A 24,608-nucleotide genomic window follows, 5' to 3' on the forward strand; every position below is an offset into this window, starting at 1 on the left:
ATCGGCCTCATGCTGAAAGCAGTATGATGATGTCAGGAGGAAACAAAAGCTCGCCGTCTCCCAGCCCTCCGTCCTTAAAACAACTCTATTTGACTGTATCAGTAAGTGCGCTGATGTTTCCTCAGGAGGAGGAGCGCTGCTCGGGGTCTCTGTGTGTAACAAGCAGAGGAACGTGACGTCAACTCGCCTATTTGTGCAGATCTTACTCGATGTCGACGTCAGCTTGAGAAAGACTCCTCTGTGATATCTGATCTGAACTCCTGACCTGCTTGTGTTTCACGTCTCATTACACATTATATTAATTAAATATTCATTGAATGTGTCTGCTTGAGTGAGCCTTGTAGCCTCTCTCTCCCCTCTCCTGTTCCTGCGTGTGAACTCTGATTATCTGTTGTCGCTGCCGCTCTCAGATTTCATCGCGCTGATTGTTGCACCGCTTCACACGACGTGAACCAGACACGACCTGTTAGAGCGCAGTGCCACACTCTGCAGTCCCGAGCCTGTTCACAGCACAGGATGATCTGCCCGGGAGGTCGGGATGGTCGAGTCAGGTGTAGAGCGACTGTTACAATGGTCTGTGTGACCTCTGACCACAGACAGAAGGTTTCTGCTGTGTGATAATCATGCTGAGACTGTAAAGGCTGCAGGCTTATTCTCCATTTGTACCCTCTCTTCTCTCTTAATTATCTCTAGCAGTTAAACTCTACACCCCTAAAGCCCAAATGTTTTTACATTCACATTACAGATTCTTCTAACTGAGGTGAAAGCTGTGGCTGCTCTCTGTATTTAGATGCTGCAGGGAGAAGCTTCCCTTTAGCACTAATCTGCTTTAACAGAACGACCTCCGAGTTGATCTTATGGGCAAAAAAAAACCTCATTTAAATTAAATTCATCACTTTTCATGTCATATATTTTCATAATGGAGGCATTAGCACAGTGTTCCTAATTTCTGCAAGCAATTAACTCTGTGAAATTATAATGTTCAAACATCGTCGGGCCGTGGGATCAGATGGAAACATGGTTTCATCTCATTGCTCCTTATAGAGGAAACGATCTGCAGTGTCTCAGAGTGATCACTCAGTGAAGATGTGAAGGTGAGAAAGAATCATATTTCAACTAAATCTAAAGAGAAAACGTTTTATTTAAATGTGTTTCTTTCTCTGATATTGTTTTATTCTAATCGCTGTCTGGCTGTAAAAGCTGCAGAAGTTCGCAGCAGGAGATTTGTGCGTGCAAAGAATTGTGAGCTCACTAATGAAAGTGCACAAATGTCACACACTCCTGTAGCTGTAAAATCACACTGATGGGGATGATGTTCATGGACATTTGTTGCTACTGGAAGAAAACAAAGAGAAAACAGAGTGTAGCTGTAAAGTGGAAAAATCGAATGATGCCTGTGTGTTGTTTTGCTGTGTGCACACTGGAGGAGAGAGAGCGCTGGTGAGAGAAATCAGCACTCTGACAAACCTGGATGGATTCTGCAGGTCATTAAGATCAAACGATTCAACAGTGGAGAGATGGAGGCAGCGAGTCAGCGTGCGCGTGGAGGCCGTTCTGATTATCAGCCAGCCAGCGCGTTCCTCGACACGTTGATGCAGACAATCTTTTGCATTTTCAATTACACACTCCAACAGCGCTCTAACTACCAACACCAAGCTCATCTGCATGATGGAAATATAATCACAGTGTGCCAACAACACTGTTCTGTTTTGGTTCTTCCTACAGTCCTGTTCACCCCCTCCTGTTTCTCTCGCTGAGATCATCTCCTGTGAGACGTCCACAAGCAAAAACATCAAGAAGAAAGTTTGACTGTAATAATGAAGCTTTATGGTCGAGTATAGAACATGTAGAGGATCTGTAACTAACTCAGTCTGCTGAGCTGATTATTCAAATATAGTTAATGAATGTATAATAGATAGAGCTGGTTTAATTACAGAGATCAAAAGTCTTGTTACTAAAGTGGTTTCCTTTTCACAATCTGGACATTTAGTTTTGTGTTTGAGGAACTTCATAAAGTTGAAGTTGTTTTAGTTTAAAGTTTTGCTTCTTTCCAGTTAAATAAGTCTTCAAAATCAAAGCAGTGAGAGACAAAAGCATGAAGTTAGTAAAATACATGAGAAACAGTGAAGACCTGTTTTTTATAGGCACAACCCGAAGCTTAGGGCCCTGAGTCAGAAACACTTTGTGGACAATTACATCGACTCAAAATGCACATATGACAGCTGAAGGGAGAGAAAGTATAAGTGTGTGTGTGTGTGTGTGTGTGTGTGTGTGTGTGTGTCCCTCGTTGTCTCTCCCACACACAGAGTAAGAGAGAGAAGCTCTTGACATGTAACTACTACGCATGCTGCTCGTCTCCTCCTCTGCTGAGTCAGCAGATTTATTAATAGACCCAACAGAGGCAGAGCAGACGGCTGTTCTGACTCTGCTTTATGTTTCACAGGTGAATGAGCTCCTGGGTGATATTCTGTCTGTTAGCAGCGTGCTGCTCTGCTCCCTGCAACACACACTTCCTGTACAGGTGAAGTTTTCTCACCTCATCTCATCATTTATACATCCTCTCAATTATAAGTAGCTGGGAACATTCCCTCTGTAATCAGTTACACACTGCATGCACACTGTACACTACATACACACTGCAGGGACACTGTACACTGCACACGCACTGTACACTGCACGCAAATCCCCTCATTAACACAAGAACATCGTCCATGTTGTGACTGGATGCCCTCTGCTGGTCCAGACTGACCTGACTCAGCAACAACAGAGTGTCACTGTAACTTCAGCTGCTTACTGTACAGAGGTAACAGAGGAGAACAGGAACAGAGAGGGCTGAATACAAACTAGCTGCAGTGCAGGATGTGGAGCGGCTCCTCCTGCTTTACAAGTTAAAACAACACATCCTCGGCCATGTCGCACACGTGAGGAGCGGCTGTGCGAGCGGTCCTGGAACTTTTCATCAGGTTTCCCGGAGGTCTCATCACAGAGTTTCCTGGAGCGATATGTGGCAGCACAGACAGTGAGGTTACTTTGAGCAGGCTGTGAGACTGAGACAACGTCAGGGCTCACTGAGGAACAGTGGATTGAATGCAGCTGGCTGTCGAGCTACTTTCTGGCTCTCTGTTAGTGCCACATGATGCTGGCAGGTTTTAATTGGGTGTTTATCCATCTCTTATAAGATCCAACCACACCTCTGCCCTACTTTGCTTGTTAGCTTCCAGCATGTTAGCACGAGGAGGAAACCCTGCATATGTATGACCGTCTGACAGATGTGTTTCAGGACCAAAAAGGCTGAACTGTTAAAAAAGGAAGAAAATAAAACAAGTTTCTTCCTTGTGTGATGAGAATCATGTTTAACTTGGTTTCACTGGTTTCACTTTCTGCAGCTCCCCAAAGATAAGCGTCCTCTTCAGTGTGTTTCACTCACTGTTTAAAATGCTAATCAGAAGCTAACTGTGGCTGAGATCTAACGGCCTCATTTGTCTGCATTAATTACACTAATGTCACAGAATGAATGCGTCGATGTTTCACTGATGTGAAATGACTCAATGCAGCAGTTTCAAAGTTTTCTGTTTAAAGTTTTAATTGATACTCGCTGACGTCGACGGACACACACGAGCAGTTTCTTCTCTTTAGACATCAGGCCGACTTGTTTCAGTATTTTTGTTCTGAACTTTAAATTAAGTTTGGAAGTTAGTTTCTGCTCGTCAAGTATTTAACAAAGAAATCGAGACAATTAATTAGTGCAGAAAATGTCCTTTTTGTCTGTGTGTGAGTGTTTGTGTATAAATGCTGGTGAGGCGCCAGAATGATTGAACAACTCTAAGACTGAGAATATCTTCATGTTCATGATTGTATTTGTATCCTGATGTTAGTGAGTTTGTACACACATGCTGCACACGCTCAGAAAGCAATCATGTGTGCAAACATCCACACTCACAGTAATCATGACTTGTTGTCAGCGAGCTTTCCCCATCATGGACTTATTTTCCATTCAGCAGCGAGCAGAACCTGCCGGGGGCGTTTTAATGTTCCCCCTCCTCAACATTCCCCAACATTCTTCTTCATTACAATCCTGCAGCAGCACAAACACGACCTGCACCAATAACATGTTAACTTCATCACAGCCCAGGATACACTTCCTGCAGTCCTCGTGCTGAGGCAGGGATTCAGCACAATGAGACGTCCTGTAGCTGCTTTAAATGATCACACAGAAGAAATCAAGAGAAGCCGCTCATCAGACGCTCGTGCACCCGACACAGCTGCATCAAAGCAACACGTCTATTTATTTCCTGCTCTGCCTTATTCAGTCCCTGCATGCAGTTTATCACACACACATTATAATTAGTCTACAAAGACTGAATATTCAGAGGTCCAGATCTTCTGTCTCATTTCACCATGTGGAGTAAAAATAGACGAGTACATAACACAAGTTTGGGACTTGTGATGAGCTGAGCCGCACACTGTGCAGCACAACAATAGATGAGTGTACAGAATGAAGAGAGATGAAAGTAGAGTCATTTCTCTTTCCTGCTCTGAAGGATGTTCCATGTGAACGTATTACGTCACTAATCACATATAACCACCTGGTTTGAAGAAAATGGTATATTTAGTGGGATAATAGTTTGGGTCACATCGAACCCATGTCTCTGAACAGTAATACATCAGCCTGTTCTACTATAGCAGCATTATTACACCATCATTTGTGACTTTCTTTCTCTGTGTGTTATTAAACACTGACAGAAGGAAGAAATGGACCTAACGTAGGATTGGAAAAGACTTCTCTCTCAGCGCTGAGCCACAGAAGCGTCACAACCAGCGCTCTCCCCCCCTCTCAGCGGCCGCTTGTCAGTGTCACGCTGCCAGCAGACTGTGTGCCCTTCACTTTGTCCCAGCTCACAGTTATGGGAAAGAGCACTGGGATTATGTACAGAATGCTGTGCACAGTGCAGGAGCTCATACTTCACAGCACAAACCTGATTCCCATTGAGCAGCCTGTAACACCTGCAGAGCCAGATCAGCCCTCAATCCTCCCTTTCATTCTAACACTATTATTCTCTGTGTAATATCACATCAAGGGAAAATCATTATGAAAGAAAAGCTGCGAGCAAATGGAAACACTGTGACAATATATGATGTTAATGTTCCCACACATACCTTATCCCACATGTTCAGCATGCTGTATGCACCGCAGGGTGAGCAGCGGCTCAGTCATCTCTAAATGTTCAGCAGTAAAACTTAATCGGCTAACGCAACGCTAACATCATAATCAGCTAGCTGATCATTCCTCTGACAGCTGGAGAGATAAATGTTCCTTTTTCTATCCAATCACAGTCGGGGGTGGTGTGATGGTGCAGAGGTAATTTGACAGCAGGAGAAACGGGGGTTTATGATTGATGGCTACCTCTCTGATGTTTCTTCCCTCACGATTAGATCCACTGCTTTCTTCAAACAAGCTCGCCTCAGACACTCAGTCATCCTGTGGATTCATCCAAAGATTTCTCATAATGTTGAAATTTCACAATAAGAGATGAATTAATTGTTTATTCATCAATAACATAATCACAGCCTGACAGCAGAGAGGATGAGTGAAGTGTCCCATCCCTGACTGACTGACTGACACAACATGGTCCTAAACACTGACAGCACCGACCACAGGCCTTTGATCTGCTTTCTGCCCCACTTAATTAACCAACTAGCCTCATTATAAAACCATGAGAGTGTTTAATAAAGCAAAGTGAAGCATGAATTTGAAGCAGCATGGGGCCATTTCCCAGCTTTGATGAGCGGACACGGCTTTGTGAGCGGGCAGCGCTGCGGCGATGGGAAGCTGGACAGGAAATGTCAGATCATCAGAATCGTGTGATCGCAGAGCTCCTGTTGAGAGGGTTCAGGGGGGACGGAGCACAAACACATCTCTGAATGTAAATCTGAAGAGCGCACCATCATTTAATCACATCTACAGAGGAAAGAACCTCTGGTCTGTACAACATGGGGATGGGAGCGGGAGTAATGAGCTTCACAGGTTTATCCCGGCTTATGAGCAGATCTGACGTAACAATGGTGAGATTCATATTTGCAGTTAGTGGACGAGTTGAGAAGAGCAAACATGTTTTAAAGATAAAGAGAAGAGCTGGAGTGAAGCACGGTGTTTGATGGCACAGCTTCAACGTACCAGGCTGCAGGTTCCCTCAGTATGATGAAGGTAAACAGTGTCCAAGTCTTTCTCTCAGTATAGATTTAACCTTTGAAGGATGTTTGCTTCCTAACTTTACTCCTGAAACGCTCTTCACCAGGGAGCACACACTTTCTCACCAGGATTTGTAGGATACATTTTCTATGAGTTCTTTAACTATTAGGCAGGTCACTGATTTAAAGGTAACTGGCGGGAAAAGTATAAAGTGGTGCTTTATCTGATGTGATCTGTGAACCAACTAGGGCTGCAACAAACAACTATTTTGATAATCAATAAACCTGTTGATGATTTTTACAATTTATCGATTATTAATCGGATATTTAAAAAAAAGGTCAATTTATCAATTATGTAACTCATTTAATATCTTGTTGATTTACTTAATAATTTCACATGAAAAAGTAAAGTACAGACGAGGCCACTACAATAAAAAAGGACATTGGGGATGCAGCCATGAACTATAATGAAGTATAACAAGGAAATGTAACTAAACAAAATATATTTAGTCAGACACTGCTCAAGTTTCTGTTGTGAATAAATAAACGATTCACTTAAGTCTGTCTCTGACATATGGCATGAATAATTCAATTACTCCATAACATTATGTTATACTCCAGTGTCTCTCAGTGTCTCAATTTCAGCTAATTAGCGTTAGCTTAGTGTCCGTTCTGACGGACAAACACACGATTACAAGTTAATTTAAACACAACGTGACAGAAATACTTTCCATCATTTCTCTCCATGTTGTGATGTTGAAAGAAGCCAGGCATTAGCTTTATCAAGAGTTAGCATTAAATTAGCTTCACCAGTGGCTTATCAACAGCTTTACTACCACAGTATACTGTCCTCTGCTGCTTTATCAGCGGCCCGGCTATGGACCCATCACAATACAGAGAGGAGAGAAAATAGATGAAGTTTCAGTCCGTTATGTTTTTAAATGAACGTTAGAAATCGTAATCGTGCGTTTTGTCTACCGGAGGCGAACACATCATCAGCACTGCACAACAAACTGAGAAGGAGACGGAGTAACTTCCTGTAATTTATCACCTGAGCAACACAAGCTGCGGCAGTGGCTGGCTGCCCCCAGTGACGTTTTCACAGCGCATGCCGTGCATCATAACAAAGACCAACTAATCGATGATGAAATTCGTTGCCACCTATTTTAATAATGGATTTTTATCGATTTAATCTATTGGTTGTTGCAGCCCTAGAACCAACCATATCTTTTGATCGTCCTTTTTATAGATGTTTTGTAGACAAAAGTGGTGGACTGTCCAGCCGACAGAAAGATATTAGCAAATAATTTGTAAAGTCATTTGTCACTGATAAATGTGATCATTTTGGATTCTTATATTTCATGTTTCACTGCTTTTCTGTTTTTATTTCAGGTAAATGTAATGGGTTCAGGATTTGGTCTGTTGGCATTGCAGCACTACTTGATTTGCTTTAAGAATTCCCGCCACTGTTCAAAGCCTCTCCAATGTTTTCTGTGCAGATGTCCTCGATATCTGTCTCCTCTAAGAGTCTGTTGTGGTTGAAACAAAGATAATTAGCGATACAAGAAAACAGTAAAGCTGGCTGCACACTGCCCAGACAAACGCCAACCAACAGTTGGTGTTGGTTGGATGGAGTTGTTCGAGTTTGACATGTCCAGTCAAGTTTGGTGGAGTCGTGGAAAGTCAGACCAATGTGCGCCTTTCCCCAACAAACCACAACATTCTGAGAGTGCGTTCCCTTGACAACTGGCTTATACTCGCGTGCAGACCATCAGTACGCACGACCTTCGTAGACCGTTGACCCGAGCAAGAAACCGCAGCTTGTCTAAAGAACTTGAGCTCGTCAAATGTTTGTATTCTCTTCTATAAAACATGAGGAAGCTCCACAGAGATTACAAAGAGATGAAGATACAGTATATTTCCCTCCTTTTTTACATGGATCATTTAAAGCTAAAGTCTTTGAATCCATCACGTGAACCCACATGGAGACCAAACCAGGAGGAGGAGGAGTAAAGAAAAACAAAGTGTTGATAGAAATCACACCTCAGGCTGTGAGTGTTGAGACAGGACTGCACCACGTCAGTCCGGCCGTCTACCTCATCAGTTACCTGAAATAAGTGGCATGTTTCCTCCCATGACTACTGCGACATGTGAGGGGCCTGTGTCGTCACTGTACCTGCTGTGGAAACATCTGGGTTCCCCTCTTTATGGACCTTTTAAGAACTGATTTATCCTCTGTTACTGAGGCTCTGGGCCCAGATCTGGCTCTGGGCGTGCTCAGAGCAGCACAGTTTACTGGCCATGTGGGAAATGGAGACAGGATGGCTAAATAAGAGACATCATAAAATCACTGTTACTGCCTTGAATAGGGTGCAGGGACGTGCTCAGCATAGATTAAAGCAGTTAAAATACACATTATGGCCTTTAAGTGATCAGATATTTAGGCTCATCTGATCAACCAGTGCACCAAAGCCTTCAAATCTCCTGTTAAATGTTGGAACAGCAAGCACACGGTATGAAAGCCTAACAAACTGAGACAGACGTCGTGTTCTCTTTACATGTAACTCTGTAGCCTTTTGCTCGAGGCACAAACTGCTGGTTGAATCAGTGCAGCCAGGCTGAGGAGGCAGTGGGTCGTCCATTCCTCTTCTATTTAAATTGATTCTGGTGAGACTGTATGTTCATTGGTCGGGTAACCCGCGGTAATTAAATACTAAAGAGAGGCAAAGGCCACAGAGGCGGCGGGAGTAAAACTAATGAGAGCATGGAGACAGAGCGCTGGATGCTGAAGTGGATAAAAGATCTCATCGTGGATTACACAAATAAAGCACGACACACAGGTCAGCAGATTCTGCCAGAAGAGGCCAAGTGAACTGCTCTGTATGGAGATAAAATGTGGGAAACAATTAACAGCACATCTGATACAGATCGTAACAGTGAAGGGCAAAGAGCATGAAACACGAGGTCACTGGTGTCACAGGCAGGCTGCTGCTGATGATGATGAAACCTCGGTATGTTATTTAAACCAAGAGAGTTAATGAATTTCTGTGTTGCACTTTTACACATGTGATATTATCAATACATTTGACTATATAATCTCATATAATAGGATTCAGTAGGCCCAATCATTAAAATACAGAACAAACACCAGAAGCAGCAGTGGTTAAATATTATTGCTTCATGGGAATGAAAGGAATGCTGAGACACTTTGTAAATACACTTCAATGCAATCCTGCCCAGAGCTGGATAAAAATATTGGAAACACACATCTTTACCCTATATATGGCGCTAAAGACAGCAGTCCGATAGCTTAGCTTAGCATAAAGCAACAAGGGGAAAGTGCTGGCCTGTCTCTGTCTGAGATAAAGATATCTGCCTAACAGCACCTCTAAAACTTGCCATCTAGCACTTTCCGGATGTACGGTGGCCGTGGGAGCTCAACATAATGCAACTTCAGAAAACACATGCAAGCTGACAAAACACAAGCAAGTGGAGAAAGGATCTTCAACAAAACACCTGCAAATACACAGAACACAAACAAACAGACAGAAATGAAAACATTTAGTTTTGACACTAAAAGGTGATGAACACAGTGTCCACGCTTGCTGTCACCCTGCATGGTTTATGAGTGTTGGAGTTCTTAAAGTCAGCCATCTTTAATGGGGTTGGTAAGCTGAGTTATACGTTTTTGGATGGAGCAACAAGCATCTCCCTGATGTGTTCAGTTTTGTTCTCCCTTTTTTGTCTGTTGGAAACTATTTTTCTTCCATTGCAGGCTCAGCTACTTGGATCGTTTCTTTATTTGGTTGCATTTTCTGCTTATGCAGAGCAACTTCACTGTGAGTACAAGTCAACTTTACAGATTAGAAATAGTCTGATTTATAACTCCTGATATAACTACAGCATGTCATTGTAAACTTTGTTAAATAACATGAACAAGAACTATTTAATGATCTTCAGGGGTGCTGGGCAAGGTTTGTCATAGTTTTTACTCATGATGCTCAGCTAAGCTAACTGGCTCCTAGCTTTAGCTTTGTATTTAGCACACAAACATGAGTTTTACTTTGTGCTATTGTAGGCTAAAAAACTTACTGGAAAGGAACGCTTATTTGTTTCGTTTTTTAAGTTAACAAGCATCCCGATTTAAAACAATTTTGAGGAAAAAGTTCAGTGTTAAACATTCTGTCAAATTTTCATGATGTTTCTTTTTTCTGCCCTGCTCTGTGAGGGATGAATCTGGAGCATGTGAGAAAAAAAGGGAAGGAAAAGGGAAGCAGGAAGACAGGAAGACACACACACACACACACACACACACACACACACACACACAGAGACACTGGACAGTTGATGCTCAAAAACAACTGTCTCTCATTTCAGGACGACATCTGTTCCACGGCTGCACAGATTACAATTTACTGACCTAACAGGGCTCACCAACTGGCCGTCAGCACATTTAATGTTAACTAGAAATGGACCAGTAACTGTTTATTGAGGCTGCTCACAATGTGCAGCTCAGTTCTGGCCTGAAGCCCAAACATCGATCAATAACTGTGTCTCATTCTCCCGGTCAATGCATCAGCCAGCCAAGGAAACAATACAAACATACAAGCAGTGAAATCAGTCCACAATACCTGAGCCTACAGTCTGTTCCTACAGAGAGTCATATGCTGCTAAAATGTCTTAAAGCAACTGAACTGTGCATAGTTAGCTCATTAACATGAAGAACACAAGCTGTCAGTGCTTTAGGCATTACTGCCACTTCTGATGATATTAAACTAAAGCATCAGAACGTTAAAGTGTGGAGGCTTTTCTTATCTGTTCATCACTGTGGTTCAAGTGTTCTGAGCTTCACTTGGCTCACTGCATCAAAGTATTACCTCCTATACAGATACAGGGTTTGAAGATAGAAGTCTTGTTTTTTATTGGCTGCTGCTCTCAGCGATGTTTCCCTCTCCTGAGGCAGTGTTGCTGAAAATTGGTGAGGGAATTGAGTCTTGGTTTGGAAACCACGTTCCTAAACGTGTGGACGAGTTTCCCCTCAGGTTTCAACTCCAAAGTGTCAATAAAGTTTGAATTCAAATTCAACTTTGTGTGTGTGGAGGTTTATTTTTCTGTTGGTGTGCTAGGCTGAACTTTCAAAGTCAGATAGACGGAGACAGACTGAGAGAAGTTACATGGAGACCTACAGAAACAGAAGGAGGCTCTTTGGCAGCGCCCCCCATCGACACCATTTCCACTGTCATCAGTCGTGTTCAGACAAAAAGCACTCAGGCGATATCTCTCTGCTCTGACCTGAGAAGATAACAGCAACTACAGAAAACTCTGCCATCAACTCTATCATCAACTCTACCTCTGTGCCTGCAGCTTTCACACACAGAACTGTCACTGCGAATAGATACAACTCTCTTCAGAAAAACAAGAAAAGAAAACTGATTCTCTGAAAACTTGATGCAGTGTGAGGACACCTCATCAGAGGGTTGAAGCCCGAGTGAGAACACACTCTGCACTTCCACCGTCTTGTGGGACCAAAGCTGGTGATGTGAGAGAAATATCTGTTCTCTCTCTGTCAATCTTTCCTACAGGAAGTGACAAACATGCTGTTAACATCCTCTCTCTGCTCTGATTCGCTGGGTGTGAGCTGAGCGCTCCGTTAGTTATGCTAATTGTCTCCAAACCTCCCACAGAGTGTGACTCGCTCCCAGTTGGATGGCTGTGAAGTCGTTTGCCAGAGCAGATGAGCGTGTGTGTGTTTACAGTGCACAGCTACAATGTGTTACAGAAGCTTTAGCGATGCTGCACACGTGCGTTTGTGCGTGATTATGTGTGTCGGGGTGCATCAGCACAGATCTTCATGGAGCAGCCACGGTTAGGCGAGCTGTATTCTCAATGCTCCGAACATTCAGAGTGAAGAAGGAAAGCAGGGCCATGTTTCATCTTAATGCTGTCATATATTGATTATTCTCCTTTTTATGTCTCTGATCCTGTTAGTGAGGGGAAACCTGTGGGGACACAAAGACACTTTTCGCCTCTTTTCCCAGGAGATTAAATCCCATGGATTCCTGGGAAAGTAGACGACCGTGAACGACGACTGAAGAAACAGTTAAAGGAGTAAAATCTCCTCATCTGTCGTGCTCTCTAAAACCTACACCTTCCTCAATCCTCACTCTACGCAGGCCTCAGTTTTAGTTTAAACTGACCATCTGTTTGGTTTCTCCAGTTATCCTCAATAATTGACATTAGATAAGAAAACCCAACTGAGCACACAGGACACAATTATTCCTATAGTTCAGATTTCCTGCACGGAGACAAAAGCTGCATCGTCCTCGTACAGTACAGTCACTGTGCAACAACTAAGTCAGTTCCTGTCAATCACTTAGCTTGCCCTGCTAATGACATTAGCTAAAGCCATTAGCTAAAGCCATTAGCTTGAGCCATTAGCTTACTAAGGAAAATGCACCTCTGATTGATTGCAGTATGTAGCATTTGCTTAGCGCCATATTATAGAGGTCAGAGGTCAAGCTCAGCTTGTAAACTCATGCATCACCAGTATTTACATCAGTATTTGCAACAATATTGGACAGGTCCAGATCTGACACAATTTTTCTCTTAATGAAATCTTTCACATTTCTCATCCAGACAACTTCACAGCCTTCAACTTCACACTTCCTCTGGTCCTCAGCAACACAGCCGCTACATGTGAAACTGATCGGCTGAATGGTGTCAGAGAAATCTACTAACAGGCTCAGAGAGACGGAGATTTCTCCCTTTTGACTTTAGATGAAGAAGTCTTGGAGGTAGTGGGAGTATTACTACTTACATGTGAACTTTAACGCTCAGAGCATCTCTCCTAAAAACATAAGTTGGGCCAGTTGGATGGAAAGAGTGGATCATTATGGGCCCAAAAATTGCCTCAAATTCACTGAATCATTTAAACGTTTTGATTAAAAAGGAATTTAGTGCAAAACCCTGTGTAGAGCTGCTTATCTGGGTCATCCAGATATCACACACTCCATGTGTCAGCATTTCATTACTTTCCTGGTTATAACTGACTGAAGGTCTTTACTTACATAAAGATTTAAGGATGATGCAATAACATGTCAGTGAACATCAGACGCTGGGTCTCTCTCCCACCAGCTGCAATATTGTAGCTCCACAGCTTTTTACAAAGGACAATAGTTTACTACAAGTCTTATTTAACCAGCAGGTGAAAGCTGTCTTCATGCTGACAGTGCTGTCATAAAGATCTCTGAGCTACAAATAAACAGTTACTTTTTTGGTTCAATATGAAACTTTCTTTCCTGCAGAGCGCCGTCTATAGTTACTTTATGAAGCATACTTGTTCTTGAACTTTGTCATTTACTCGTCGCTGTTCCTTACATGAACTTTCACGTCATGACTTGTCTCTGTGTTATGAACCGGATAACGTGACATACTGTACAGCTCCCTGGTGCAGCTTCCCTTCTGCTGCTCTCTGGAGGCCTGTGAGAAAATCAGTATGATGCAGGGTTAGCCCGGCTTCATTACAGCTCACACAAATTACTTTGAGACCATTTAAGGAGAAAACTAGAGTGAAATAAAGTCAGCTTCTTCTAAAGGCTTCTTCTTGAAGCAGAATCACTACCCAGCAGCACACAGCCCTGCCAGCTCCTCCCTGCCTTAATCCAAGAGACACTCAGAGCCAACAAGTGATATCCCATGAGCCTTTGTTCTCCAGGAGGCAGACTCTCCTAACATTAGCATGAGATCATCTGTTGTAAGTCTCATGTTTTTCCTCAGTTTAGTCAGCAGACTGTTAAACACTTACAGCAACAACTGAGGTCCAACAGTCCACAGAATCACTTGAGTCCTGTGAAATCATCAGCAGTCTCTTAAAGGTGCAGATGTCTGCCACAGCAGCTCTGGTAATCTGTTCTTCTGAATCACACGTCTCAAGATCTGACCTTTGCCCTCTGGGATCTCATCTGGAACTGGCTAAAAGGGCTAATTTTGTAATTTTTAAAAATATATCATCAACTTTCCTCTATTCAGAACAGTCGTGCATAATTTTCCCCTTCTGGACCGTTGACCTCACAGGGAAACAAACCTGTGGCCAAATGACCACCGACCAGAAGAAACAGCACACAGCATTTACTCAGAACTTTAAACACTGAACTCTTTCTGACCTTTTCTCCATATTTCTGTGTACTCTCTATTTCTAACTGTCCCCAAGTTTATTCCTGATCTCCATGGGGCATTAACAATGAGGGCAGACCAGAATGCCCCTGGTTGCAGGATTGACCTACAACCAATTAGGGCATTCAAAAATGTGATGTCACCGTATGCTGCTAGGCTACATAGCTAGTTTCAACATCCAATTGTGTAGCCTCCACTTCATCAATATACACAAACTCAGCACAACACCTAGGCCTCCCACTTGAACATAATATGAACTATTGTCAAGTCCATAGTGAGTCAGAAAGTTCTACACCAGCGGCAGCCATCTTTGTTGATTAGCCAGCGGCCCTCAGTCTCTGACTGTTTCTTCTTCTCTGAATATTATTACATTAAATAACCAAGAAAATTATCCTATGAACAGTTCAACTTTGACCTCATGATTTGGCAAAATTCACTTTTAATGAAGCGTTAACTTTAAGCTAGGTGAAAAAAGTTCATTTCATCTTATCACACATGAAACAGATTCTCCTTCAGATCACCTGAATGCCTCTGGCTACTGTCAGTTTGGTTCAGGTTCTGTGTGTGTGTGTGTGTGTGTGTGTGTGTGTGTGCGTGTGTGTGTGTGTGTGTGTGTGTGTGCGTGTGCGTGTGCGAGAGAGAGAGAGAGACATTATTAAATTAAGCCTCGATGCACTTTGTTTTTGTATCTTTCCAACTTTCCATCCCGATCCTCTCTGGCCGGCCCACACACGAACAAAAGAGCAGCGAACTCCGAGCGGGAATCCTCCCACTCTAGTTGAGCACAGAGCCCTTTATAGCAGGCCTTCTACTTTACTGAACAAGTGATGATAACTACACAGTATATGGGGTCATTATTGGTATATAGAGAGATATAAGTATTTTATGTTTCACCAAAAGTTCAATATGACTTTATTCATTCAACAATAAATAACAGTCATGCCTAAGAGACCGATAATAGTAAGAATAAAGTTAAAATGGATAAATAATTGATTTTGAGTTGTTACATTTAAACTGAACTTTAAGAATCTTTTTGGTTTGTAAAATATGAAATGAGTTATAACGTCATTAAAAACTGACTCTGCAGTTTTTCAGCCCTGAAACTTTTTCTGAGTGACTAAGAGACGACACTCCTCCAGTCTGTGCTGTTTTAAAAACTGCCTCTGTCACATCTTACAGCACACAGCCTGTCAGGACTCTGTCCAACTGTCCTGATGGCCAGTCTGTGAGGGTGTGTGTGTGTCCAATACAGTGTGTGCCTCAGTGTGTGCCTCAGTGTGTGCCTCAGTGTGTGTGTGTGTGTGTGTGTGTGTGTGTGTGTGTGTGTGTGTGTGTGTGTGTGTGTGTGTGTGTGCATGCGTGCGTACGTGCGTGCATGCGTGTGTGTCTCATATAGACATCTGGAGCCTCTCTGGCTAGCAGCGGGATCGCCGGGTTACAAAGCCACTCCACCATTTTGATTTGACTTTTAACACAAATTCAAAACATTTCGATGTCTTCCATCTCTTTTCCGAACGGTAATTGCTGAAGTTAACTTTAATAATTTCAGTAGACAAAGAAAGATGGGCCGTCAGGTGATTAGACACGTTACTTATAACAAGTTTAAAACATTTATCAAAGATGTATCTATCAACTATAAACTGTGTTGCATGCACAACTCTGGTTAGTGATCAGCTAAATTAAGGAAGTAGCTCTGCTAAATCTGAGCAATGTAAATATGAAGCTACAGACACGAGAGTTTAGAGAAGCTTAAAGCCTGGAAACTGGAGGAAAGTTGGCCTGGCTCTGTGACACAGCTGAAGGGTTATCTCCAGTTTGTCCAACATACCAGAGCTCAGCAGAAGCTCATATGTTCTGCAGACACATGTACAAATCATCACGCTCACATGCAGGTGTCCACATGATCATAAATGATTAATACACAAAGTCACTGAACATGAACGTTTGTGCAGGTGCAGAACTGCTCAAACACAATCTCTAAGCGATTGTCACTCTTCATTCATGTTACTATTTCAAGTCATTAAACTATTACAGCAGTTACAGCTGATTATAAGTCTCATAAATTATTATATGTCCTCTTGTCTGAAAGGGAATATTTAGCATTTTATTAAATGTTCCACTCTATAAAAGACTGATGCACGGTGCCTGTTATCATGCGGCCACTGACTCTCAGTCCCATAATCCTTCTCTCTCTGTATGAACAGAAGTGCTCGCTGGCATTAGCTGAGGTCTCTGTGTGGTCTTACCTGTGCACAGGAGAAGCCCGGTCAGTCCCACGCGCTGGACTGACTCTATGGCTCGTGTTTCTTGTGGAGTACTCCCTCACTAGAAGGCGCACTAACTTTTCCCGTCATTTATCATCCGCGACACCACCTGACATCACAGACATAAATGCACCGTCAGTGCATGCAAATATCACCGCCCCTCAAAAACACAGTTAGGCTATAGGAGAGATTTAAGTCTTAAAAGAAGGCAAACAGGGGAAGGAGAAATCCACATTTGTCATTTTTTTACTCCCAAAATGGTGACTTCTATAAACTGCGTACTGAATCAACTTTAACTTGCCTCTTGTTGCTAAGCTGATTCCCCGCTGTACATGTGATTTATCTGCTAATTAATGGGGATAAAACAGGTGTGTGAATTTAAACGGACTTCTTTCTGCGGAGTGATATTAGTGATTCAGTGTCTGATCAGAGCGGCGTCCCTAGCAACCACCAGTTCTTCCTAACAACGCTCTGTAGACTACTAGAGAAATAGCGGACCCTAGACTGCTGTCATTGAAAAATCAGTCGATTATTCAACACAGCCGTGTAACAAAATCACACAGTACAAAAAGATACATAACAGTCATGCATTATAAACGTCTGAAATTGACGAGGTGTTGGTTTGTTTCTTAGTTTCTTACCATTTCTCTTCTCGCACATGATTCGGCGCTGCGGTCTCATCCAGCATGTGACAATAAAAAAATATCCTTTTCTCCTTATCACACTGAAATACATTCACCGACGATAAGAGCAAAAACAGTCCTAAAAAATCTAAATTTTCCAAAGAGATGTCATGTCACGCGCAGCTATTTTGTCCTCTCGTTCTTCTTAATCACAGACAGGTGGGTTCACAGCGGTCCAAACCACGTGGATCCAAGACAGTGCATGCAAAATGTTACAAACAGTCCTGCAACTTTTAAAGCGACGATCAGCGCGCACAGATCCGAGCCGGTGGTGAAGGATCCTGGGCTGTCCTCGCGCTGCACCCCGTGGCTGTGGACCGGAGAGAGGTGGTGCACAATATGAGGGGGAACAGCACGCGCACTCCGGGGTGGACTGGCAAATGAACGCAACTACTGTAGCGTCTGATTCCCGGTTTATATCAAATAAGAACTGCGCTCTCTTTTTAGCCCCAAAACATGTAGGGGAAAGAGCGCAGGCGGCAAATTATAGAGGGGCTCCACCAGGGGCGTGTTCAGACTTTTTTTGCCTGGGGTGGCCCAACTGGGGCACCAATTTATGCAGGGGTGGCAGAAAGTATGTAAGCACACAGACACACATACATGCCGGGATTACCTTTCTCTATGAAACATGTCTACTTTAAGTAGCCTACTCAGACAGAGGTATCATAGTTACTGTTACATTCCTGTATGTAGGTTTTCTCATCTAAAAACAAAAAAACAGACTGGCAACAAAAATGTTCCCGGTAACACTTTACAATAATGCATAACACATTTTGTTACCAGATATCAAGTGAGGAACTAAATGTTAGTAAACCATTAGTTAACGGGCAGTTTGTCAGTAATCATCACATTTTGTAGAGTAGCTAATGATTACTTAATCAGTACATGACCGTTAGATATTATGTTAATGAACTCATTGTTCATGGTGTCTGTGAATCTTTATGATGTTCTTTACTTACTGCAGAGTTTTTGTTTATTTCTGAATAATGTGCTAAACAGCACGGAACCAAATACAAGTCATTACTCCTTTTTATTACCCACCACATAGTTTCTAGTTCTGTGTTTCCTCAAGCAAAGTGTGCATCATACTGGGTAGTTACTGAATCATTAGGCTACTTCATGATTACCTGTTCTTTACTTACCAAGTTTGAATGTAAAAGTTCAACTTTAATAGTGGCTAAATTATGACAACTCCCAAAACACCAGTACATTACAAGTTGCATACTGACATCCTTTTAAGCTTAAAGTAGGCCTACAATTAAACAACACTCAGCCTATTTATATGTATTTAATACACAAAAAAATTTGATATAAACAATTTTCTTTGGCAGTTTCTTTTTTAACGTTGAACCTCTGATGAATATAAAAAATAATTATCACTTCACAAGGGTGAATGTCAGTGTTTAGAAACATTATACCTTAGCCTAACTGCACACTAATTGCATGCCAACGCTACAAGCTAGCATACCTGGACGAGCAGCCTCTTGGGTCTTTGTAACATAAGTCTTAATTTTTGTCACCAAATTGATTTGTTGCAATACAGTCGTACTTACATAGCACCCAATACATTTCTATTTCACAACGCCCATAAACATGATGGTTTAAATTTTGGTCCAGTCACAGAGGAGAGGAGAGGAGAGGAGAGGAGAAGTGTAACCTGTTGTGCCATGAGTCGGTCATGAGAACACTTTAAGGCTACAGGCCACCTGTGACTCCCCTCACTGCCCTTAATGACTGACATGAGGAGATGCTGCATGAATATAAGTGTTCTTCTGCATGACTGCAGGCTGAACACAGTGCTGAACATAACAGAGCAGTCGCTCCTTAAGAGGCATCAAGGGTCAGAGATGATAATCAATGTATAACTCTACAGTATATGTCGGCTTTATACTCTTTATCATGGGACAAAACAATACAGAAACCTCAGATATGAAGCAATTACAAAGTAGGTCACAGACAGGTTTATTTTAGACTGAAAGTTTAACCAACATGAGGAAAAAAGCATGAAAGCTCAAGAAGAGCAGCACAAGGCAGCATTACAAATAAAAGGACTCCTCACAGTGGTGCACTTCCATAAACTTGAGGAATTCACAAGAGACAGAATATATCAGTAAGGGTTAAAGGTGATGCAGCAGAGGCTGAGATATCCTGACTTTTATCTGAAGCAGGGGTCAAGCTCCAAAAACCTCTAAAGAACAATGGAGTATAAAGCTGATGGATGTTTTGCCTCCTCTGCACCTTGCTGGGTGAAAAGACCAAGCTGAGAGTGTGCACGCTCACTAATTCTCAACAGACAAGAGCACAAGCCAAAATGTGAAACACAAACCAGTGACGTGTTGAAAGGCAGCCAGAGGAGCCATCCTGCAGCTGAGGCTTCTCCACAACAACAGCGCTAAACACCGATTACAGGCCATCAGCAGAGAAGCGGAGGGACCCTGTGGGTTTGGAGGAGAGGACCTCCCTCCTTCATCGTCTCCTCCACTTCCTGCCTCCTGCTCCACCAGCACCACACAGATACGTGAGATATAAAGGAGAAACTAAATTCTGATTGTTCCTCTCAAAGACAGGAAGACTTCCCACAACACAAAGCTTCATGTTGTTGACATGAAATATGGATTTTGTGTTTTATTGTTGCCCTTTCACTTTTCACTCCAGCTGAATATTCAAACATGCGATTATTATATTTTCTGTGTGCTTTTCATGAAACCCAGTGTGTGTCCTACAACATGTTATTACTTAAACATTCAAGTCTGAATAATGCTAAATAAATGCTTTGCACAGCTATAAGCAACAGATGGTGGTTACGAATAATCATGTTAAAACAGTAGAAATAAAAACAGAACCAAAAGCTGAAAAAGGTCCTTCAATGGTTTCTTACATCAGCCCTTCATCAGCATTTCACTTCTGCTTCTGCCCACTTTAATTTGTTTAAAAAACGTTTCTTTGCAATTACTTTCATTTTGTTTCACAGTCACAGAAATATTCTGCAGACGCCGTGTTTCTGACCTTTACGGTCGTCTCTGGCTCCTCGGGATGCTGCTGATGTAAGACAGAGTTTATTGCAGTCAGTATAAGTTCTGCTGAGGAGGACGTTAGCGGTGTGCCCAAAATACAAAGTGTTCAATCTCTGTCTTTGGAGCATATTTAGCCAACTTCTCTTTTGTGTTTCTTACTGATTTATTTTTCTTTCACCGAACAGAAATAAAGAAGAAAAGATTTAGTTTGAAAATATCCAAAATTCGTCTTTCTGCAAATCTTTGTCAAACTCAGTCATGGCAGTTTTAGAGGAGGGGAAAGACTCGATGTGAAGCTGCACAGACACATCCTGTCTGTGAGCTCTTAATTAGTGTCTACCTCCTGGTGAGCACAGCCTCATGGGATGTTTACTTGTTGTCCCTGAGCGTCTCCTGATGTGTTCTGGGACAGGTTGTTACCGCTGCAGTCTGCCTGCTAAATAGTGAATAGTTTAAATAATCCCTCACCTTCCCTTTACCTTAAAAACAGAAGGGGCAAAGGGGACTGAATTATCACCCAACTCAGCCTTTCCACTTGTTTTCATATTACAGACCAACATTGTCCTGTTTTGGTTCACCTTCACTGCTCTCAGTGTTTCTGCTGTTTTTAAGTGGACAAATTAGCAACTAGCTGGTAAACAAAGTGTTGAGCAGATGAAGAGGCAGATATTTTCCTCAGGATGTGGTGAGTGGCTTTAGTAAGAAGTGAGCTGACCTGAGTTTGTCTGTAGCCCACCTCTCATCTCTGTGTGAGGCTAGCAGCTTTCAGGCTACACTAGCCACTAGCATACTATAACTTTTTCTCTCATTAACTCATTTTGACCATTTGTTGTTACCGTCTGCTGCAAGTACAACAACGTTATGAAGAGTTCAATGCTACATAGCTGTAGTTCTCTTTAAAGTGCCTGGTTTCTCCTGGAGCCGGGTCCAGAGCTCTGATTTCCTGCTGCTGAGCTTTTAACATACAGTAGAACCAAAACAGAAGAAACTCACCTAAAAGGGGGTCCCCAGCCGACAGCCAAAGAGGACATGTGGCTCAAACAAAAGCTTTTATACTTCCTGGTTAAACCATATTGCAACTAGCAAAGGTAAAGCTCAGCAGACTGTTAAAGCTATTAAAAACACAGGAACATCAATCTTTCACATTTACTCATTAAAACTTTAAATGAAAACTCTACAACATAAACTTCAAGCTACAGTTAGTTTCACTTCAGCTGGTTGGAAACTAAATAAAGAAAGAAACCACTGCATCCTCCCCCATCCCAAAACCCCACTTGGTACAGTCCACATTGCCAACACCTGTTGCAGCAAGGGGCATTCAGGTGCACATGTTCATGAGAGCACCTTTCTCAACCAGGAAGTGGTTTGTTTGGTTATTTTGTGGAGCTTGCAGAATAATCCTGGTGAGTGTGACTCTTCAGTCTGATGCCAGAAATACTTTACAAACTTCTGCATCTGGTTCAACAACTAAAAAGTCTGAAGAGTTTTTACAACAAATTATTTTGTAGTTTAACTGTTTTCTAGAAGTGCAGAAGATATTGAACTTGAAGACAAAAGGACAGTGCAGAGAAATGAGCCAGTATGCCTCACACACACACACACACACACACACACACACACACACACACATTCATTAAGGTTCATCACCGGCTGCTGACCTGACCTGAGATTTAAATAGAGCATTGTTTTGTGCCCTTCTCACAGCAGGAGCAACACAAACACAACAACATCATAATGTGCTGATGAATGAGAGCAGACAGGCAGACGCTCAGTGACAGCAGAGATATGATGTGAATAAAAGATCAGATGCTGCTGTGAAACAACTCTTCCCTCACAATGTGATGCACTTTTTAGATATTCCTCGACGCACATGAAGGACCAAAGGTCAGAGACAAGAGTGGACACAGAATTTATGAGACGCATGGAGAGTTTGAGAGAACCATTAGTGACGTGAACATGATGTCAACACAGAGATTTATCTCAATGTTTTCCATTAGTACAGTATAAATAGATGGCATGTGCTTTCATCATACCCTTTGACTTATAGTAGTATACTCATTAAGACGTCAGTGTTGGCTGACTCATGTTGTTACAGGTGGTGATAAGAAGTGTGGTTTCTTGCAGCTCCAAGACTTCTGGAGGAACATAAACTTGTGTCTTTCAGAAACATCAATAAATAAAAGTTATGTCATGACACTTTACATATAGAGCAGGTCTAGTACTCTTTAAGAAGTTATTAACAGATCAGATTTGTATATCAGAGCGTTTAGTTGTGTGTGATCATTTACATAATCCATAGAAATAATCATGAGGAAGTGCTAACCTTATTGGCGCTTTAATGTTTCTAAAGTCAGTCTCATAATCACAATCACAAGCCTAAAATATCCTTTGAGCTGCTGTAATGAAAAGAAAGCAGAGATTTCTCCTCTTGTGCTTCCAGCTGATCTCTTATTAGTATCTGTTGAGGACACATCAGCTGGTTCGCACACAGAGCATGTGTTCTCTTCCAGGCTGAATCACTGAAGTATTGATCAGCTCTTTTACATCCTCGCTGCTGCCACTGGGAAGACTTGGAGCGACACTCTGAGCTGATCTGATTAATGAGGACAAAATTAATACTTCTTTTGTTGTCTCGTCACATTTTCTTCCTTTGTGTTTAAAGCTGTTGAGTTTTGTGGGTTTGTGGTGAATGTTTGCTGACAGACGATCCTGCTGCTCTTGTTTTATATCAGTCCTTCAATGGGACACACTGAGGATGACAAAGTTGGAGATAAAATGCTTGACAATATTAACGAATCGAGGCCTCAGCACTAAAACAGACTCTGATAGCAAAATACAAGCAAGTACAGTTTGTGTTTTACATTTTTTTCAACATAAAAAGGGTAAAAATATGAAATGTAGTCACAAACATGCATTTTATACAGTCATCAGCACAAAAACAGGCAGATACACCAGCACTTCTCCGTTCTCCATCACGTCTTGCAGCAGCAGCTGCGTTCGCCGGCTGATGTCAGGGTGGAGTAATTAACATTTATCAGTCTCCATGTGAGACCTTTCCTCCACGAGGGGAGAATGATGTGTAACCTGCCGTGGTCTTTACTCGCCCACTGCACTGCTCCCTCAGCCATTAACCAACAACAGGCAGTCAGGGAAAGAGCTCGGATCAAGGCCGGCTGTCATCAGCTGCCATTATACGCTGGAGAGCAGCTAATACTGAGTGACTGGACTATTTGATGTGGCAGCTCCACAGGCAAAGTTCATGACCAGCGATACAGACATTAGGTCTAATGTGTCAGACATCAGTAATGATGTATTGTGGGGAAAAATTCCCTGAGCCATTCCTGCTAAAAAGTAAATACCTTACTTTACGCTCACACGTCTATCAGTGCAGTTAATGTGCAGGAAACATTTTGTGCTCTGTGAGGTAACAAAGGTTTAACTTGGATAAAAACTCAGGATTATAATGAACTTTATCATCTCGTGATAATTACATGTCCAGCTGTATTTTGTTTTTAACGATACAGTCTGTAAGAAGAATTGGTGAAATTTAAAGTTGCTTTACACACTTTTACAAAAAGTTTATTTTCAGTCATTTGAACTCCCGGAAACATCAACTTGAGCGACTCTCCAAGACAGAAAAACCATACTCACAGTACACATCCTGGCATACAAAGATTACATTCAACAATACAAGGACACCCTCAACACTGCACGCTCCATTTACTCTGGTCTCACCCACTCCGGTTCCGCTAATCCCAAGGTCCTTTTCGCCATCACAAACAAACTGTTGGCCCCCTCCTCTTCATCCTCTACATGCTTCCCCTTGGTCACATCATCCGCCTTCACGGCCTCCATTTCCGCTGTTATGCCTACGACACCCAGCTCTACATCTGCACCAAATCCATCACAGCTGCCACTCACTCCACCATCACAAACTGCCTCACAGACATAAAGAACTGGATGCATCATCAGCTCCAAATCACTCATCTCATCTTCCCCCGACTTTGCTCTCTGCACTGTCCTTGCTGTCATCTTTGATTAGTCCCTCTCATTTGAACGTCACGTCAACCAAATCTCAAAAACTGCCTTTTTCCATCTCAAAAACATTGCCCGTCTTTGTCCCTTCCCCAAAACACTCATTCACACCTTCATCACCTCACGACTGGACTACTGCAACAGCATCCTCGATGGTACGTCCTCCAAAATCCTCAACAAACTACAATACATCCAAAACACAGCCGCCCGTCTGCTCACCCACTCTCGCACCAGAGATCATATCACCCCTG

The 24,608-nt window shown here is 42.4% G+C and overlaps 1 pseudogene; it reads right to left on the bottom strand.

Moving 5' to 3' along the window:
• The window catches only part of LOC138602372 (transmembrane protein 132C-like), a 79,027-nt pseudogene extending 54,850 nt beyond the window's left edge, over positions 1–24,177 (bottom strand).
• Positions 24,178–24,608: the final 431 nt, after the last annotated feature.

The sequence above is a fragment of the Semicossyphus pulcher genome, unplaced genomic scaffold (genome assembly GCF_022749685.1).
Source record: "Semicossyphus pulcher isolate SPU_LCO1_2020_fin unplaced genomic scaffold, fSemPul1.0.p SCAF_22, whole genome shotgun sequence".
NCBI lineage: Eukaryota > Metazoa > Chordata > Actinopteri > Labriformes > Labridae > Semicossyphus > Semicossyphus pulcher.